We start from the raw sequence: 15,716 nt of genomic DNA on the forward strand, positions 1-15,716 counted from the left end.
ATAATCTGTTACAATATCAGGGCAATGTGCCAAATAATAAAATGTCACACAAGTTTTATTTCCTTTCTGACAGTCTTGGAGAGAATTCTGTGTCACAGAGCAGAACATGCATTCACAATCTCCCACCATTTGAATAAATTTTAATTTCCAGAGAACTTTTGTCATCTTACTCAACTTTTTCAATGTCATTGTTGGCCTCTATCCAGATTTCTACCTTTCATAAAATCCTACTTATCAAAATCTGTGTCAAGGGCAATATTTTTAACTACTTAGTGGTATTCACTGCCAAATATCTAGAGAAAAATTCTTCTAAATTATCTGTAAATTTAATAGTCCTCGGGCACTCCTATATGCTTCTCAAACAATCCTTTCATTTTATGTGCCTCATATCATCAGCTTCTTTAAGCTTATCACTCCACAAAGGCCCAGCTGATACTCACCTTGCTGCAGCCAATACAAAATTTTAAACTTCACTTGTATTTAAATCTATCTCCAAAATTTGCCTCTGTTGAATTCGACAGAGCTGAATTCCAGATGGAGGTTACATTGTGTCCTACTACTACAGAGTGCATCTATTGCCATTAACAAAAAGAGGAGAGATCAGGAGGTCATATTGTGAGATTGGTAATTAATAAGGAAACATGGAGACAAAAAGGAATAAGGATGCAAGAAATATAGGCAAGAATTTGCAAAATGATCCATGTAGGTGAGCTGACCTTCCATTTCAATTGCACTTACTCACCATATCATTAAATTCCTCAATTTACCTTAGAGTTTTAATTTTATCTTTTTTTTGCATATGTTTTGCTGAGTAACTGCAATGTATTGAAGTAAATATTCTAAAGATTCACAATCTTTTGTGTCAAGGAATTCCATACATCTGTACCTTTATCCTGAATGTATCCCTAGATCCTGCAGTGTCTACCTAGCCAGGGGAAACATTTTCCAACCCTTATTCTTCTAAGCTACAGAAAATACCAACCCATTTGAACAACTAGGGGGGAAAAAAAATCTGTTGAACCTTTGTTACATCCTTTACTCAGAACAAAACTGTACACATTACTCCAGGTATATCTAAACAAAGCAACATGACTTTCTCCGCACCCTTGACAATATTAGCGTAGATATACTATATCTAAAATCCAAGTTGCACTAGCCCTGTCTCACTTTCAAATCTAGGCTGAAGTAACTTACAGAGCCCGGTACCTCAGAGGCAACTCTTCTGCACCTTTCACCGTCGAATGTCAATAGAACAGGTTGAATCTGAAGCAAATTATCCTTTTCATAAAGTAGATCGGAGAAGGAATGGTTTAGGGGCTGTTTTGCTTCTTTGTTGACATAAAAGTCTGCTGAGGTCTGTGTTGGGATTGAAGGAAATCTTTTAAGATACCCTTAATAAGAGGTACAGACAAGGACAAAAAAAAATCTGACTAGGGACAATCCACCTCATCACTATCAATATTCAACAGGCCTGTGCAAATTCTTGGCCCTGCTCTTGGATAAAAATAAATTCTGAAAACTTCTCATGCACCAGAAATTGATGCTTTCAGAAGCAAATAAACATAGGGATTCATGTACATAGATCCTAACTTTTTTTTGTGAATGATTCTCAAACATATGAATAATTAAACTGGAATAATTTACAGTTTTAACTTCATTTCAAACTCAATTGAAATCTACAGTGTGTCTATTGTGCACAAGTGAGTCTTTTCCTATTTCTCCACTCCAATTACACTGCGAGCTTGCTGTTGTGAGGAACTCTACATGCAAGTCAGCATCTCCAGACACAATGTTTGAGAATTTGACTGCACGAAGATGTATAGGGCAAGTACTAGTTAATACAAATCATTTGGTGCTGCAAGGCATTCTCTTCAAATGCAAGAACTATAAATTGTGATGCAATTATATTTCTATGCACATGCATGCAGAGTAATCAGAGAGAATGGACTAAATAAGATGCACATTTTAGCAGTTTGCTGTGTTTGTGATTCATTATATTCCTGACTCAATAGACAGCTAGAATAAGAAACTACAAATTATAATTCTGTAACAAATCATATTAAAAAAGGATCTCCTTCAAAAAACTGAGTCAAATACTAGCATCAATATGGAACGTAGCAGTGCTTGACCACAATTAAGTGCTAGCAACTGGATACAAAGAAGAATCCAGAGAAATGTTTGCTTGTACAGGAAGAACAGCACAGTTTGAAACATTAATGGCTGAGCATTTTTTGGAAAGGGCTGGTCCAATTCCTGTGAAGAAGAATGAAACAGACACAACATAGCCAGGTGTAACCGAGAGTGCAAAATTGGGGGGGGGGGGATAAATCACATTAATGCATTACAAAAGGCATTATATTTGAAACTGCAAGGACAAGTTTATTATTGTCTCACAGAGATACAATGGAAGATTTGTTCTGCATCCACTTTATACTGATCAGATCATTACACAGTACACTGAGGTAGAGTAAGTTAAACCTATGACCTGCAGAATAATAAGTCAGAGGGTCTCGGGATTAAACGAAATCAGCACTGAAACACTGGAAAAGTTTGTGCTGACTGGTGCAATATGATCATTTTTGACAAAAACAACATTGGAAAAGGAGGACAAAAGGGCAACCGAGAATCAAAATGATTATATTTTGCTCTGTATTACGGCATCTGCAGCCTCATGTGTCTCCATGGTTACATTGGAACCCTTGGTGTGTACAATTTGACTATGTGAGCTTTTCAGCTCCTGTGCAGAATACTTGGAAATGTTTTTTTGAAAAATAATGTAGTGGAAATCAACACTGATGGTGAGAGTGTACCTGCATAAGAGACTGCCATTGAGAGAGCAGGATAGAAAACCACGAAATGATCGAAATGCTCTGCAGGTCAAACTGCATCAGTGAGAATGGAAACAGCTAACATTTGAGGTCAGAGGCTTGATAAAGTTCTAATGAAGCTAGTGAGGTCAAAGAATTGGGCTGATGTAGCATTGCTAGCAGATGGAATAGCTGAAAGGAAAACAATTTCAAGACAAAAGATTTAAAAAAAAAACACTAATTATTTAACCTGAATACAGACATGGTAACAGATTGTTCAATTACAGGCATGAATGTATATCCAAGTTATTCAGCTGAGTACTAGTGAAGAGTATAGTGAATTTACAAACGTAGTGAAGCAAATAATTGAAAATTTAGGGGCGGATTAAATATTTGAATTAATGTTATAGATTGACGATCTTTTGTCTGAAATGAAACAACTTTGACCAAAGTTGTAAAGATTGGTTATCTGACATCATTAATTCTGTTCCCTTGGGGTCCATAATTGATCTAGCTGGTAAGTGAGATGCAATTCCTCAAAATTGCATTTGATAAAAAAAAGTTTATTTTGTTAATGACGTCTGTCTTTCTGTCATTAAGTTCTCTCTTTATGTGTGAAACATAATGAACTTAAGTCACAAAGACATTGGACAAATATGGACAGAGGGAATAGTGAGCCTTATCAATTTCCAAGTAAACCAGTTATTTATATGCTGCTTCACCTGAAAAGACGGTTTGGGCATCTAGATGCTGAGAATAGAAGTAAAAGTGTAGATGTTACACCACCTGTATTTCACAGGAAAGAGCTGCAGATTGGAGAGTTGGTGTTGATGGAGAAGGATGAATCAGGAAGACATGGAGCAAAGTCACTATGTAATGCTGAAGAGGGAGGGGAAAGTGTATTTGTTGATAATATCTCATTAAAGATGGCAGATAGTGGATAAACCATTAAATGTGGGTGCAGGTGGGATAGAAGGGGAACCACATCTGTGACATAGATGGCGAGCTAGAGAGAGTCAAAGTCCAGGCACTAGAACTGAGAGCTCCACAAACTAGGTTGAAGGAGAAGCAATGGTTTTCTTGTAGCACTGTTACAGCTACAGTGTGGCTGAAAAAATCTAGCAGATTGGAATAGATCCCTTCAGGAAGCAGGCCAGGAGGAGACAGGGAACAGTGGTTGAGTAAGATTATGTGTTGGTAATAGATGTAGGTTGCCAGCACTTCAAAGGATATACAGGACGCAACACTATTTTTTCCTCTTCATGGTACAAGATTTCTAAAGGCAATGGTGGAGAGATTTGCAATTGTGCTTGGGCCAGGTTACAGCCAGAGACACAGGTGAGCTGCACTATCACTGTCACATTGAACTTTCTACCTCCAGCCAGCAGTAATTGATCTATAACAGCGACGGCTGCTCTAGGCTTTGTGTTTGTGAATTTTGCTATGACTTGCCCTGCTGTCTGATGAACTGAGGCTGAGATTATGGCCTGGCTTTGGCTGCTCTGAGCTTGGTTTCCATTGAATCACTTTCGCTCTGAATGATGTTGCATGCTTTTATTGATTGCATTTTGTCTGTTTTTTTCCCTCTGTGCTTTGAGTTTTCGTCTTTTTTTAAAACTGGGTCCTTTCAGGTTTCTTGTTTTCTGGCTGCCAGCAAGCAGAGAAATCTCAAGGTTGCATAATTTATTCATATTTTGATAATAAATGCACTTAGAATGTATTTCCTAGTTTGCTACTACCCACAACATTAAGTAATTACTGAATGCATTATAACAGAGGAGAGCAAAGATAAACAGGAGTTGTTCGTTCATCTGCAGGAATTACTGGATTTCCAAGAAATTAGGAAGTGATGGATGCCATTAGGCACTACTTTTTTTTGTCCAAGATTCATAAAGAGGAATATCACATGGGGCCAGACACTTCAGAGCAACTCATACACACCAATTAAAATGCCTATCTTGATGTTTGTCTTAAACATTTCTTCTTGTGACTGCAAGACCCTATTGAGCAAATACAAAACTCTGCAGGTCCAGTTCATTGGAAAATTTGACAGCAGGGGAGCTGCATGGCTCCTGTTATTGCACAGACTGGGCACTCATGCTGCAGGGTTGCCTGTTACAGCCACCCAGGGGAAGAGGCAGGAGAGGCAGATTAGGAGAGAACAGAGGTGTAGCATCTGTGCTCTGCAGTGAGGAGGCCAGGCCCATGCAGCACAGCACTCCCATCAGGGCTCCCTGGAAAACAAGCTGGATTGTCTTTGTCTGTAGCCGACTCAGCACAAGATGAGGAACTGCAACTTGCTTGTTCTTACAGAAACTTAGCTCCAGGACAACATCCCTTGCACAATCAAACTTCAGGCTATGCCTCTCAGGGACTTGTGTTAATATTATTTCGTAACTATTTTGTACTGTGCTTTATATGTCAGCCCAGAAGGAACACCGTTTCCTTTAGCTATATACATGTGTATGGTTGAATGGCAATTAAACTTGAACTTGATCTATGTAAATCCCATTTAATTTCATGTTTAGCCCATTTCCCTTTGAACTTATCCAAATGTATTTTTAAAATTGTAATTGTATTTGAATTGACCATCTCCTCAGGTAACACATTCCATATCACCCACTGCATGAAAAAAATTAACATTCAGATCCCCTTTAAGTCCTTCCCCTCTCACATACATCCTCTAGTTTTAGAGTCCTTAACTCTTGGAATAAGACTGCGATTATCTACCCTATCTATGTCTCTCAGAGCTTTACAAATTTCTGTCAGATCATAATAGCATATATTCTATTTAAGAATAGACTATCCGACAGATTATCTTGGAACAATGAAACAGAAGAGAAGTTATTCTCTTACCTTGAAAATTATTCCTTGTCTTATGGAGGAAAATAATCCAAAGTTTGATTTTATAAGAGGCAAAACAGAGAGCTTTATCTATAGCACCAGCACTCATGAGCATTCTGAACATACACAGAAGGATCATAAAGTGGAATCAAATAGTTTCATTAGGCATGATTGGAAAGAAGTGCTTTCATTTAAAGTTTTAACAGCTGCAACTGGGTTTGTAGTTCACACACTTGCTTTCTTTTCCCTGTGGATTCAGACAGGAAGGTGCTGTGATTGTGACTATCTTTGTATGGGTACTTCACCTAAGCAAATCAATGTGGCAGCATCAAGCACTATAAATTGAAGGCTTGATCATCACCGGCATAAAGAATGGAGCATCTGTATACCCTCTAAAGAACACTTGTCATTCCGTTCAAACATTAAAATGCCCTATTGTTTTATCATCTACAGTGATCCCAACTTTGTGACTAAAAAACCCAGTTATCTTTTAATTAGAGCAATAGTTGAAAAGATCTGTGTTCAGCATAAGAACAGTAAGTACTCTGAGCAACAACCCTACTACAGTGAGCAATGGCCTGATTGACACATCCCTCCCCATCAATGGCAGTAGTGGAGATGAATGTACCAGTGATATATAGGGCTCAAATCAGCAACATCCACCATCAAAAGTCCCAATCCTTATCACCACAGGTTTGCAACACTAGAACCACTTTGATCACTTTGCACTAAATTGGAGTTTGTATTTATTTGTTCAAATTATATCCTTTCATGTAAAAATTGTGCATAATTTATGATCTTTCTTGTGAATGCTGTTTATATGATGCTATTTATAAGGGTAATTCAGTGAATTATAGAACAGTGAATCTTGCATCAGTGGTAGGCAAGTCATTGGAAAGGACTCAGACACAGTATTTATGAGCATTTAGAGAAGTATAGACTGATTAGGGATTGTCAGCATGGCTTTGTAAGGGACAGGTTATGCCTCGTGAGGTTGAATGAATTTTTCAAGGAAGCGACAAAACAAATGGTTGAAGGTAGAGTGGTGGATATGGTGAATATGAGTTTTAGTAAGATGTTTAAAAAGGTTCTCCATGGTAGGCTCATTCATAAAGTCAGGAGGCATGGGACCCAGGAGAACGTGGCTCTGTGGATTCTGAACTGGCTTGCTCACATAAGGTAGAGGATAGCTATAAATGGAGTGCATTCTGCCTGGAGGTTGGTGGCCAGTGATATTCCACAGGGATCTGTTCTGGGACCCGTGCTCTTTGTTATTTTTATAGAAGACTTGAATGAGGAATTTGACAGGTGGGTTAGTTATGAATGGTGTGGACTGAATAGATAATTGTCGTAGATTACAATGAGACACTGAAGGATGCAGAGCTGGGCTGAGAAGTGGCAGATGGAGTTTGATCTAGAGAAGTGTGAAGTGATTCACTTTGGAAGGTCGAACTTCAAAGCAAAGTACAGGGTTAATGGCTGGATTCTTAACAGTGTAGAGGAACAGAAGAATCTTGGGCTCAATATCCATAGATCCCTCAAAGTTCCTGTGCAAGTTGATAGAGTGGTTAAGAAGACATAGGGTGTGTTGGACTTCATTAGTCAGGTGATTGAGTTTAAGAGTCACAAGTTAACGTTGCAGCTCTATAAAATCTGGTTTGATCACACTTGGAGTATTATTTTGTGTCACTGCTTTATAGAAAGGGTGTGGAAGCTTTAGAAAGGGAGCAAAGGAGATTTACCAGGATGTTGTCTGGATTAAAGAGGATGTCTTAAAGAATTATAGAGCACTACAGCATGGAAACAGGCCCTTTGGCTCATCTAGTCCATGTTGAACTATGATTCTGCCCAGTCCCATTGACCTACACCTAATCCTTTGCCCTCCATAAACCTCTCATGAATGTTCTTATCCAAATTTCTCTTAAATACAGAAATATAACCTGCATCCATCACTTTCTTTCTCTCACCACCCTCTGAATGAAGAAGTTCTTCCCTCATGTTTCCTTTAAGTATTTCACCTTTCACCCTTAACCTATGACTTCGAGTTCTCGTCTCATCTACCTTCAGCGGAAATAGCCTTCTTGCATTTACTCTATCTATACCCTACATAATTTTGTATACCCTTACCAATTCTCTCCTCATTCTCATATGTCCTCAAGTCTCTGAAAAGAATCACTTCATATCGTATCTCTTTGTTAAAGGCAATTCTTAGACGCTCTAAACAGGAAGGCCACCTCTGCCCTTAGTCTCATAAACTAAATTAAAGGAAGAAGTTGCAAAACCAAAGATCATTTCGCTACCCTGTAGTGATTTCCAAAGATTTCCTTGTCATTCCACCTGCATCAATCATTGACTTACTTAGGCTGGAATAACTTGATGAAAAAGATTCTAATGAATATCAACCTCAAACCACTGAGGTAAAAAGAAAACAAGAAATATGCAAAGATAATATGTATTGTGCTAGCCCTTTGTAATATCTCTACATGGCTTGTCAGCCATACTACTTCTGCAAATGACTACTTTGATTGCAAATGGGATGTGGAAGTCCATTTCTTTTCAATAGTAAGGATTAAAGTTAATAACGAGCAGCATTAAACCTGGAATGACCAAAAGGCACATCTTAGACTGACTCACTACAAGCAAGAGTATTTGGTCGTGGGTCGCATTCAAAGTCAAGTCAGAATACCAGAAGAAATGCTGGCAACTTTTTTTTTTATTTCCAGAGTTTATTTAATCATTTCAACTTAATTCCCCCACTGGGAAATCAAATTTGAATGGACGTCTGTTATTTTAGAATTTAGAAAAAAACATTATTTTAGAATGTTGTTTGTTCTAGCAATGTAATCATAGTGCTACTATTTCCCGTGTATCTATTACACTTGTGAGCTACAGTTCTTAAAATCAGAGCACAAACATTCTCAAAGCAAATGAAGTGCTGCAGTTTATTTTCTGCATCACATTGTGGTATAAGGAGAATTGCTTCAGGCATTGATTTCTGCTGCTAGCTGTTGTCCTCTTCCTCTTCATCTGAAGTTTGAGGTCTCTATTGACTGCTCCATACAGCTTTCTTGACACCTCTGCTTGACCTCACCTATAAAACATAAAAGTTTGCATTTGTTGAGTGGTAAAATGTTTACTACCTTGCATGCCCACCCTTGCAGCTATTTCAGCTTCAAGAAACACATATTGTTTTTGCAGTGCTGTATTTTAGTGCACTAGTGAAGACAAGAGATTACAGATACTTCAGTATGGAGCAAAGAACACCCTGCTGGAAGAACTCACGCAGGATGAGCATTGGAAAGGAATTGCCAATGATCTGGGTCAAGACCTTGCATCAGGACTAACAGTGGACAGGTGGAGATGGCCAGTATAAAGAGGAAAGTGGGTGAACGAGACTTGAGCCCATTGTGACAAGTGGACTGAGGAGGGCTGAATGATGATAGGCAGTTCGTGCCAGGTAAGGGAGTGGTGGGGTTGGAGTTGGAGCTATGAGACTGGCTGCCAGATGATAGATAGAGGCAGACAGAAAATAAAATGTCATGCCCAATATTTTGTCCCAACTGTGTCAGTATGAAGAGGGACACATTAATTGAGTAACATAGGATTAACACCAATGCTTAGGATAAATCAATATTTTGGTTTCACGTGCTTTCATATACTTGATTGACTGTAAAAAACTAAGGAAGGTTCTTAAAGTTGCCGGATATGACAACTCTATTTTTTTCTCTCCCTCTCCAATTAGAGGAATAAATGCAATGGTCATTAATTCTTCAGAAATTTGGGGAGAATGTTAATTTCTCCCTATACCTAATAATATATGAAATCTTTCTTCACAATTTTTCTCCACCATCAACTCTGCCCTCAACCGTATCTCTTCCATTTCACACACATCTGCTCTTACCCCATCCTCCCGACACGCTATCAGGGATAGGGCTCCTCTTGTCCTCACCTCCAACTGGATCCCACCACCAAACCCATCTTTCTCTCCCCCCTCCCCCCCCGCCACTTTCTGCTTTTTGAAGAGATCGCTCCCTTGTCCATTCATCTCTCCCCACTGATCTCCCTCCTGGCACTTATCCTTGCAAGTGAAACAAGTGCTACACCTACCCCTACACCTCCTCCCCCACTACCATTCAGGGCCCTAAACAGTCCTTCCAGGTGAGATGACACTTCACCTGTGAGTTTGTTGGGGTCATATACTATATTCGGTGCTCCCGGTGTGGCTTCTTGTATATCAGTGAGACCCGACGTAGACTGGGTGACCGCTTTGCCAAGCATCTAAGCTCTGTCCAGCAGAACAAGCGGAATCTCCCTGTGGCCACCAATTTTAATTCCACTTCCCATTCCCATTCTAATATGTCCATCCATGGCCTCCTCCATTATCAGGATAAGGTCACACTTAGGTTGGAGGAACAAAACCTTATATTCCGTTTGGGTAGACTCCAACCTGACTGCATGAACAGCGATTTCTCAAGCTTCCAGTAATGCCCCACCCTTCACCATTTCCCATCCCCTTGTCCCTCTCTCATGTTATCTCTTTGCCCGCACATCGCCTCCTTCTGGTTCTCCTCCCCCGCCCATCTTGTTTCTTTCTTCCATGGCCTTCTGTCTCTCACCAATCAACTTCCTAGCTCTTTGCTTCATCCCTCCCCCACCAAGCTTGACTTATCACCTGGCATTTCTCTCTCCCCTCCCCCCACCTTTCAAATTACTCCTCAGCTTTTTTTCTCTAGTCCTGCCAAAGGGTTTTGGCCCAAAACATCAACTGTACTTTTTTCCCATAGATGCTGCCTGGCCTGCTGAGTTCCTCCAGCATTTTGTGTGTGTTGCATGAAATCTTTCCTATCTATATTCCGCTGGGACCTTGTTGTTTACAACTGCTTTTCAGTTACGTCTGTCTCTAACAATTTGGAACAGGTCAGTCTATAACAAAGTCTGTTGCCATGTGGCCTGCATGTAATTCTCCCTTGGTACCTCTCTCTTTAATGTCAAAGCCATCAGTTCAACTCCTCCACCTGCTAATATGTATAATATACAATCACACCTCTGCCACCAAAGTGTGATGGTCAAAAGGCAGAAAGTGGTTGCATATTATCAAATTATGTGTTCAACATAATTGAACAGCTGGAAAGCTGTTATTAACATAAATAATAAATTCTGCCAAATTCACTCTAGCACAGTTGCAACATAGAATGTTTGGAAATTTGATGTGTTCCAAGTAATTGTATCAGCAACAAAACGTGGTGTCAATGAATGGAAGTAGAAATACTGAGGCAGCATGGTAGCATAACAGTTAACGTAACATTTTCACAGCGCCAGCAACCCGGATTCTGCTCTGCTGCTGTCTGTAAGGAAGTTGTATATTTTCCCCATGACTGTATGGGTTTTCTCCGAGTGCTCTGGTTTCCTCCCTCAATCCAAAGACATAAAGGTTAGTAAGTTAATTGGTCACATGGGTGTAATTGGGAGGCACGCACTCAATGGGCTGAGCGAGCTTGTTACCATACTGTATCTTTAAATAAATACATGCGTATATTAAATTACTTTGCGATTGAAGTACAGCCCCTCTGAATATGCAACAGTATCCATAGGAGGAATGTTTTACCAGTGTAAACGTAACTTTATGTTATAACATTGCGATTATACTTCAATTTTACTCCTTTAATGTTAAAAACTCCAATCCGATGCTTATATTGATGGCTACTCTCTGCAATCTGGTCCCACTGTAATTATATTCATCATTACTGGTGTAAAACAACTCCTCAGTTTTGCATTTCCTTGTTTATCAATCTACACTACAGAGAAATCACCATACTTCAATTAAAGTCTTCTCCTCTGCTTACCAAAATGCTGTACTTCTTTGCTACATAAGATTAAGTGACATCGAATAATGGTATCAGATAAATGTTACAGAATGCATGAATTTAAAATACCTACAGAATTGCCTATGTTCTCCCTGTTCCAATTATTCCATGCTGAATAAAACTGAAGCATCAGAAGGCAGCAATTTTATCTATGTGTAACACAATGGAGACTAACAATTAAAGAATGTTCACAGATCCAGTTATAAAGAGGTTACTAAGCCATTTTCATGGTATCTAATTTCAATGACAGAAATTTGTTTTAGAAGATAAGGTCATAAGATATAGCAGCAGATTTAAGCCATCCAGCCCATCGTGTCTGCTCAACCATTCCATCATGGCTAATTTATTATCCCTCTTAACCCATTCACCTGCCTTCTTCCCGAAAACTTCCTGATTAATGAAGAATCAATCAGCCCCCACATTAAATATACTCAATGTTGGCCTCCATAGCTGCCTATGGCAATGAATTCCACAGATTCAGTAGCCTCTGGCTAAAGAAATTCTTCCTTATTTCTGTTCTAAATGGATGTTCCTCTAGTCTAAGGTTGTGTCCTCTGGTCCTAGGCTCATCTACTGTATATTAGCTCTATACAGACCTTTCAATATTTGATACATTTCAAAGAGATCACCCCTCATCATTCTTCTAAACTCCAGTGAGTATAGGCACAGAGCCGTCAAATGCTCCTCATACATTAACTCATTCATTCCTGGGGTCATTCTCATGAACCTCCTCTGGACCTCCTCCAGTATGAGTACATCTTTTCTTAGATAATGGACCCAAAACTGTTTACTTTGCTCCATGTGTGGTCTAACCAATACCTTATAAAGCCTCAGCATTAAATCTTTGTTCTTATATTCTAAATCTCTTGAAATGAATACTAATGTAGCATTTGCCTTCCTTTACACAGATTCAACCTACAAGTTAACCTTTAGGGAACTCTGCACGGGGACTCCCAAGTCCCCTTGCATCTCTGATTTTCGAATTTTCTCTCCAATTATAAAATAGTCTATGCTTTTATTCCTTCTCCCTAAGTGCATGATTATACAGTTCCCAACACTATCTTTGCCTATTCTCCTATCTGTGTATGTGCTTCTGTAGCTTCCCTGCTATCCCACCTATCTTCATATCATCCACAAACTGGCCCTAAAGTCCTGCTGAAGGGTCTCTGCCTGAAACATAGACAGTACTCTTTTCCACAGATGCTACCTGGCCTGCTGAGTTCCTCCAGCATTTTGTGCGTTGCTTGGATTTTCAGCATCTGCAGATTTTCCCTTATTCATGAAGCCGTCAATTTTGTTATCCATTTTGGTATCCTCTTTTATATTATATTATTCCCAATCTTCTAACTTCCCACTAATTTTGGTCATGTTGTATGCTCTCTCTGTTGTTTTTCATGCTGTCTTTGACATCCCTTGTAAGCCTTGTCTTATCCTGCCTGTAGAATACACCTTCATCTTTGGGATGAATCCATCCTGCACCTTCCAAATTGCCCCCAGAAACCCTAGCCCTCACTATTCTGTCATCATTTCTGTTTGTGTCCCCTTCCAATCAACTTTGGCCAGCTCCTCTCTGATGCCTCTGTAATTCCCCTTACTCCAGAGTAATAATGATACATCTCTCCCTCTCAAACTGCAGGGTGAATTCTATCACTGCTTCTTAATAGTTCCTTAACCTTAAGTTCCCTAATCAAATCTGGTTCAATACATGACACCCAATCCGGGATTGCCTTTCCCCTAGTGGACTCCACCTAAACCTGGTCTAAAAAGCCATTTCAGAGGCATTCTACAAATTCCCTCTCTTGGGGTCCAGCAACAACCTGATATTCCCAGTTTACCTACATATTGAAATCTCCCATTACTTTTGTAACATTGCCCTTTTTACATACCTTGTTTATATCCAATTGGAATTTGTATCCCAATTCCTGATTACTATAACCCGGATCTGGTCCGTACCCTCCAAATATCTGGACATGCCTCTCATTTTTTTTTGCACTACCTTACTTTCCATTTTTCTATTTTCTATTTATGATTTATAATTTAAACTTTTAATATTTACTATCGATTTGTAATTCAGGGAGCAGGAAGCGCAGAATCAAATATCACTGTGATGATTGTACGTTCTAGTATCAATTGTTTGGCGACAATAAAGTACAAAGTGAAGTATTCAGAGGCCTGAATATAACTCCCATGAGGGTCTTTTTGCCCTTGCAGTTTCTTAACTCTATGTCATAACGGGGGCGCTGGGAGACCCAGATGCAAGACATCTGGGGGACCCAGATGCAAGACACAGACAGTGAAGTACTATGAACAGGACTTGACTAGAGAGCTGGGACAAGAACACAGACTTGGGCTAGGACAATGGCTAGGCAGGCGGGACCAGGACAAGGAACTGGGAACTAGGAGGCTGGACTTGGACTCCGAGCTGGAGACTGGACAAGAACCCAGAACCTAGGTGTTGACTCAGGCTCAGACCCCAGAACTAGGTGAGGTCATGAAGTGGCTACAGGACTGGACATGGCTTGGGTTCTTCGAGGTGAGGACATGATGAGGCTTGGGTTCGGACTCTGAGCCAGAGACTGGAAAAGGACCCAGAACCTGGGTCTTGACTCGGGCTCGGACTCTGGAACTAGGTGAAGAAATGACATGGTGACAAGGCACATGGACAGGACGAGGTACATAAAGCCTTGACTTGGTACTCAGGAACAGCTGAGCCTTGGCCTTGGGACAACAGGAACCTCGGAACCTTGGACTTTGGACGACAGGAACACAGAACACAAAGCTTTGAACTTGGGGAGGACAGGAACGCAGAACACATAGCCTTGGACTTGGGGAGGATAGGAACACAGAACACAGAGCCGTGACCCCTCCCTGGGAACAGGACGTAGGGCCGGGACTCATACACAGAATGCTGAACACGACGAGACGGTTGCCAACACAAGGTAGCGGCAAATGACCGGACCTTCCTAGCAAAGGCGTGGACACAGAGACAGTTCCCATCTCAACGATAGACAGTTCCTTATCTTGGCAGGGCAAGGCTCTGGACACTGGTTGCAGGGCAAGGCTCCAGAAGGAAGGGGAAGGGAAGAGAATTGTCCAGCCTCAGGGTAACAGCAAAGACAACCTGGCTTACCCAACAGAGGCAAGGACAGGAAGTGACAGATCCAACCGCAGGGTAACATCAAAGACAGCCTGACTTACCCCACAGAGGCAAGGACAGGATACTGACAAGACAAACCAGCACCCACACTTGAACCCAGGGCCACTTATATTCCCAGCTCCAAGACAAGCATCAGGTGCCTATGATTAATCCCAACTGAAACAAGGCACAACCAGAAGACCTGGAGTCCGGAGTCCACGGACCGGAACGTGAACTGGAACACAGACTTCATGGACCGGACCATGACACTCTACCCCCAAGAATTCTACATCTTCCCATCTTATGTCACTTCTTTCTAAGGATTTGATTTCATTTTTTACATCAGAGCCACCCCACCCCCTCTGCCTACCTGTCTGTCCTTTTGATACAAGGTGTCTCAAGCTCCCTACCTGATCTTCTTTCAGCTATGACTCAGTCATGCCCTAATTGTGCTACAAGATCATCTACCTTATCCTTGTACAGCGTGCATTCAAATATAACAACTTCAGTTTCACCCAATTCAATTCCACTTCCCATTCCCAGTCAGACATATCAGTCCATGGCTTCTTCTGCCGCTGCAATAAAGCCACACTCAGGTTGGAGGAGCAACACTATATATTCTATCTGGGTTGCCTCCTAGTTGATGGCATGAACATCAATTTCTCAAACTTCCAGTAATGCACACCCCCATTTCACCATTCCCCCATTACAGTTTCCTTCTTTCCCTCTCTCACCTTATCTCCTTACCTGTCCATCTCCTCCCTCTTACCTTTTTTTCATGGTCTTCTGTCCTCTACTGTCAGATTCCCCCTTCTCCAGCGCTTTATGTCCATCAATCAACTTCCCAGCTCTTTACTTCACCCCCTTCCCCTCTCCCAGTTTCATCTATCACATACCACCTTGTACTTCTTCCTCCCCTCCCCCCCCCACCTCCTGCTCTGACTTCTCATCTTTTTCTCCACTCCTGATGAAGGGTCTTGGCCCAAAACATCGACTGTTTACTCTTTTCCATAGACTCTGTCTGGCCTGCTAAATTCCTCCAGCACTTTGTGCGTGTTGCTTGGA

Source organism: Mobula hypostoma, chromosome 7 (genome assembly GCF_963921235.1).
Source record: "Mobula hypostoma chromosome 7, sMobHyp1.1, whole genome shotgun sequence".
Classification (NCBI taxonomy): domain Eukaryota; kingdom Metazoa; phylum Chordata; class Chondrichthyes; order Myliobatiformes; family Myliobatidae; genus Mobula; species Mobula hypostoma.